We start from the raw sequence: 6,421 nt of genomic DNA, 5'->3' as shown, positions 1-6,421 counted from the left end.
CTATGACCCCCAAATTGTTATTGAGGCCTTTTTGAATACTAAAAATGAAAATAGACATGCTTTCAACAGGTTTTGACACAGTAGAAACTTTCCCCAAAAGTCAACTCTTAATTTTCCATGCTTTGGAGCAGAGTGCAGTTTTTCCTCTTGCTCTGGAATGTCTTTTTATTCTAACATTTGAATAGGGATGTTTCTAGAATTCTGGGAATCCAATGGACTTTAAATAAAATAATGTTGCCATTCTGGGAAGATCCAGCTCTGAAGAAATTGGAGAGCAAGCCAACTTGTCATTCTTAAAGATGAGTTAAATATGCAGGGGGAAGGAATAATGTCACAATGAAACTGAAAGGCAGATTTGTCATGGATTTGGATAATCAACATTTGGCTGTACTGAATGAGATAATTCAGACCTTGTTTTTCCTCAGATCATGCTCTCCTAAATTACTGCTCCAAGTGAAAGAAAATGCTCATTTTGACTATGATTTTAAACAATTTAGTTATTTTTTTAAAGGACCAATTATTTTTATAGGCACTAGATGGATCAAATTCAGTATTTGATTCTATCTTGTGTGTGTGTGTGTGTGTGTGTGTGTGTGTGTGTGTTTTGTCTTAGAATGGAAGAAGAAAAAATAAGGGATTATACTCCCCAACCTGGGAGAAAGGATAATTCCATTGTAGCAGTGAAATAGTTGATATTTTAATTTTCCCCTTCCCCTTTCTCTGAAATTGTCTCCTCCTTACCCCACCAAGGTAAATATCCCACAGTGTGATCTTCCTGACATGGTGATAGGCCAAAGGAAGTGAAAAGGATAGGCTGGTGATTTGCTTTTAGCCTCAGATCCCTACTGGAGGGAGGCAGGTTGGTTAGAGCTTTTCTTCTCCATCAATTGCTGATGGGTCCTCCTCCAAGAAGTAGCTCCTGGAAGGAAAGCAATTCAAGCCCTCAAGAGTGGAAGGGTTAAGTAGTTTGAGAAAAATAAATACATCTTGGTAACTCCAGATTGTCTCCAAATTTTATTTGTACATCGGCCAGTTAATAAAATCTCTCAAGGTATCCTTCTGCGCACCGATAATACACCCAGTCCTAATTCTACGACTTGCACAAAGCCATCAGAATGTTTGCTATTCATTTAAGTGTGTATGTGCAAACACACACACACACACTATATATATATAGTACAGTTTAGGACCCTCTGCCTCCCTAAAGGGGAAGTACTGAGAACAGCCATTCAACTGTTGCCTTAATAAAAGGTAAGAATTGGAAGTGATTTTGAATACCTTGTCCAAACTTTTTTCTCTATAGATAAGGAAAGAGCAGCCCAGAGAGGTTCAGTGATTCTTCCCAAAGTTACACAGCTAGTACCAGATTCATCAAAGGCTAAAATCCATGCCTGGTATGTGCGCATGCATGTGTTTCTCACCACATCCAGGGAAGAAATATCCTGAGAGACATTCTGAAACTCATTAAAAAGTTAACCTAATAGAGGCTGAAATTGAGGGTGTCTTTTTTTTTTTTTTTTTTTTTTTACAGTACGCGGGCCTCTCACTGTTGTGGCCTCTCCCGTTGCGGAGCATAGGCTCCGGACACACAGGCTCAGGGAAGCCCTGAGGGTGTCTTAATTAGTTATTAAATTTATTAAACCAAACCCTTTGCTGAGGACCCTCAGGGCACAGTCATATTAAAATATTTTAAGCCATATAAAATCCTCACTTTAATTACTCGGTAGACATGCCAGCCTGGAAAGATGGGTTTTGGATCAACCTGTTAATAGACAGGAGCAAATGCTTAGCAGCTCCACAGCACGAGGCCAGCTGCCTGGGAGAGCTCCTGTGGCTGCTTCGGTTTGTCACAAGCTTCAGAGGAAGAGGAGTGATAAGGACTGTAGTCAGGCTTATTGGGTAAATGCACAGATGTGACCATTAGGAAAAATACTAACTTATGATGTGTAGGAGAATAAGATGGTAGTGATATTGATCAATTTATATTTGTTGAAGAGTCAAAGAAGACTAATTACAGTGTGCATTTGTAAGAAATCAAGGTGACGAGCAACTTGTAATTAATCCAGCTACATTCGTATGAGTGTCAGACAATAGTATCCTACTTTCTAGCTTCTTTGATTGTTTTGGCCAGGTTTGGTATTTCTCATGGTTTCCTTTTTTCTGTTAACACTGTGGCTCTCAAAGAGCAGCTGTGAGGGTCCTCCAGATGGTTAATCTCCAGCAGTCTCAGTATTTCTTCATAGATTAGTGGGCAGCTGCTTATGGTATGAAGCAATGCTTTGCTTGCCATGAAATTTCATGCCCCTTTTTGTCTGTGCTGTACCCTCTGTCTGAAGAGCCCTGCCCTCTTCTCTGACTCACGAGCTTCTACATTATACTTCAAAGACTAGGGTTAAATGTCATCTGTCTAGGAGGTTTGCCTGACCTCGAGGGGTGGTACAAATCTCTCCTTCCACTCTACGTCATTTCTTTTAACCCATAAGCTTGTTACAGCACCTTTCAGATCTTATCAAAATCGCTAATTTACCTTCCTCTCTTTAAAAGTAGAATGGAGGCCTTGGAGACAGTGACTGTCTTGCTTAGCTCTTGGCCACAGGGTTGGCCTGTGTGGGCCTTTAGTCCATGCTTGTCAAATGCATGCCTTTGCTTCACTGTTTATGGCTCACTCAATAGATGTGTTCATGGAATCTCTTCTCTGGTCTAAATTTCTGTCTTAATTCTTGGGCCCCACTTCCACCCTCATTCCCACTCCAGTGTCCTGAGAGCACATGAAAGGGTACTGCTGACTTGAACTTTCACTGTACCTATTGTCTTTCCTTCAGGGTCTTTCCTTCCATTTATTCTAATGGAAATTTCGTGAGCATTGGCCAAGGTTTCCCTAATCTGATTCTAACTTTGTCTCATAGCCTCTTGATACCACCTTCCACCATACATCTTGACCACATCCAGCTATTATACACCATTCATCACAGTTCCCTTACACTTTCACAGTTCCCAGCCTTGGCTCAGATTTGGACCTCATTCATTTATTCATTCACATTATTCATTACACATATTTACATTTCATTTATTCATTCAAAAAGAGCACTTACCATATGCCAAGCACTGTTGTTTACTGTGTTCTACCAAGATCACCCTTCTCCTCCTTTAGGAATTCTGTTCATCTCCTGATCATCCCTATTTAGACCTAATTTTTCCTTCTCCTTCTCACTCTTAGCACTTGTTTTCTGGAGGTCTTTTTTTGTTTGTTTGTTTTTAATTGTATTTTGTTTGATGGTTAGTTTTTTGGTTTGGCTTTTTTCTCCAGCAAATGAGGAGCTCTTGGAGGACAGGAAGTGGTCTGCAAAGTTGTATTTCCCAGGCAGCCTGGCATAGTTGTTTTTTTGTTTTTTTGCGGTACGTGGGCCTCTCACTGTTGTGGCCTCTCCCATTGCGCAGCACAGGCTCCGGACGCACAGGCTCAGCAGCCATGGCTCACGGGCCCAGCCGCTCCGCGGCATGTGGGATCTTCCCAGACCGGGGCACGAACCCGCGTCCCCTGCATCGGCAGGCGGACTCTCAACCACTGCGCCACCAGGGAAGCCCTATTTTTATTTGTTTATTTTTGGCGGTGTTGGGTCTTTGTTGCTGTGCACGGGCTTTCTCTAGTTCCGATGAGCGGGGGCTAGTCTTCTTTGCGGTGCTTGGGCTTCTCATTGGGGTGGCTTCTTTTGTTGTCGAGCACGGGCTCTAGGCACATGGGCTTCATTAGTTGTGGCACACGGGCTCAGTAGTTGTGGCTCGCGGGCTCTAGAGTGCAGACTCAGTAGTTGTGGCGCATGGGCTTAGTTGCTCCGCGGCATGTGGGATTTTCCCAGACCCGGGCTCGAACCCGTGTTCCCTGCATTGGCAGGCGGATTCTTTTTTTTTTTTTTTTTTTTTGCGGTTCGCGGGCCTCTCACTGTTGTGGCCTCTCCCATTGCGGAGCACAGGCTCCGGACGCGCAGGCTCAGCGGCCGTGGCTCACGGGCCCAGCTGCTCCGCGGCATGTGGGATCTTCCCGGACTGGGGCACGAACCCGTGTCCCCTGCATCGGCAGGCAGACTCTTAACCACTGAGCCACCAGGGAAGCCCTGGCAGGCGGATTCTTAACCACTGTGCCACCAGGGAAGTCCCCAGCCTGGCATAGTCTTCTATAGATAACCTTCCCACAGTAAAAAATCTCTTGAATTGAAAAATTAACAAACCATTAAGAAACCTATAGAGGAAGATTGGAAGGTTGGAGGCTTCCACAGTTCTTGCATGTATACCCTTGCTAACCTCTCCCACGGGCCACATAAATTGGTCACAATGAGCACAGTTGATGCATGCATTTCACCATTAAGTACAGAAATTTAATGCCACTGAATTTGTATACTTACGAATGGTTACAATGATAAACATTGTGTTATTTATATTTTATCCCAATAAAAACAAGAAATGTTTTGCCCTTGAGTTAAGGAAATAAAGAATAAAAGACAACTTGGAGGGCACTAGCAGGAAGGAGAGTTGTTTTGGGAAGGAGAGAAAGAAAGTCTAGAGCTTATCCCGACTCTTCTGTAAACTGCAATCCAGTCTCCAGCTGTTGTAACCAGGAGGATGGGATGGATTTGTCAAATTACCTAGAAGATGGAATAATGGCAGGATAAGTAGAGAAAGCTGATGTCCTCCCTTCCATTCTCCTGTGTCACATCCTCCATCAATCCTGGGCTTCTAGGCATCACTTCCCAACTTTGAATAATGACTTCCAGTGACATAGAAACATTTCAACTCCCTTCAAGGGTTAATCATATTGCCACAGTTGACAGCTGTGCCCTGTTATGATTATTAGCTATAGAGTTAGCTATAATATTGCTCTCTGAGAGACAAGAAACAGTAGAAAATTTGAGTCTTATAGTATATTAGCGTACGCATGCACTCTATAGCACACATATACACACCCATACACACACGTGTCCAAACACATGCATTTACAAAATATTCATGTAGGTATATATGCATACACATTTAAACTTACTTTCTAAAACAAGGATTTATAATTTTCTAAAATTACTCTAAATCCTTATGTTTGCCAAATATGACAGCACGATAGGGAAGGAATTGAGGCCCCTGTGCTATCTCTCTGGGCAAGCACAAGGCAGGAGGTGCATTAGAGGCTGCTCTTTCTGGAAACAGCCCAGCACTTAAAGCTAACCCTGAGATCAACACCATCAGTGAGACGAGTTACAGGACTTCATGGCAGCGCATCACAGAAATTCAGGAATGTATCAAAGCATTCGTCACTCTGGTGGCAGGAAATGAGCTGAAAGAATTTAGAGAATTGCAATCACACATAATAGTGTTATCACTGGGAACTGTAGAATTTGAATTATGTACATGCAGGCTTCACTTTTTAAATGAGTTCCTGCAGCAGGTACTGCTTACAAGAACTCAAGGAAAAGGGGGTTCTGGATAGAATCAACTAGCGACTAGCTACCTACACTTGGACAAATGCTCTACAGAGCGGCTAGGGTTGGTGAAAATCAATTCTGAGCTATGTGTGCAGCGTTGGCAGCACTGCTGGGGGATTTTTTTCCCCTGGGTATGTCGTGTCCTAGGACTACCATGCGGGTGGACATGCAATTATTGAGGCCTCTGCATGGAATATTCTTTGGTCCATAGGTTTACACTCCTCAGCGTTTATGAGAGCATGGCATATGTGTGGGAGGGGGCAGTGCAGACAGGTGGTGAGGGGGGTTATGGAACTCACCAGGTCTCTCTAGTGCCAAAATGATCCGAGCTCCAGGTACAGCTCTTTTACCAAAGACAGAGACCAAAGTAACCCATAGCCTGGCAAGCCTCTTAATACTTCCTAAAGTTGGCAGATAATCACGATCACCAAGAAATTCTTTAAAAACACAGATTCCTAGGCCCTACTACCCCAAAATTCTGATTCAGAAGATTTGTGCTGGAGCCCAGAACCCTGTCCTTTTAAAAAGTTCCATGGGTGGAACTTTTTAAATCCAATGTAACTATAAAACTATACATCAAAATGTAACTATAAACTTAGAAAATCAGTGGAACTTTTTGTAATCCAATAGGTTTGGGAACCATTGGTTTAAGTAATGGTCCATTTTTGCTAATTCTTGATAAAAAATGAAAAATAAGAGGAAGAGAAAGATGGCAGAATGGGATTTGAACACTCTTCAGGGTCTTCAGTGCTCTTCTCTGCTGTGTGAATGTCCATGGCTCTGAATTATTTACTGGATGGTGAGAGGGGAAGCCTTGCAACCTGGAGACTGATGAACTGCTTCATGCTAAAGAAAAAGAACCAAGAACGGGCTCTGTGTAAACTGATGAAGATGATTTTCCTCTCTGTGTGGTTTGTCCCCAGGCAACAATTATGACTGAACATCTGACCAGA

This window comes from Orcinus orca, chromosome 1, assembly GCF_937001465.1.
Source record: "Orcinus orca chromosome 1, mOrcOrc1.1, whole genome shotgun sequence".
NCBI lineage: Eukaryota > Metazoa > Chordata > Mammalia > Artiodactyla > Delphinidae > Orcinus > Orcinus orca.
Note: the sequence above shows the minus strand (reverse complement) of the source record.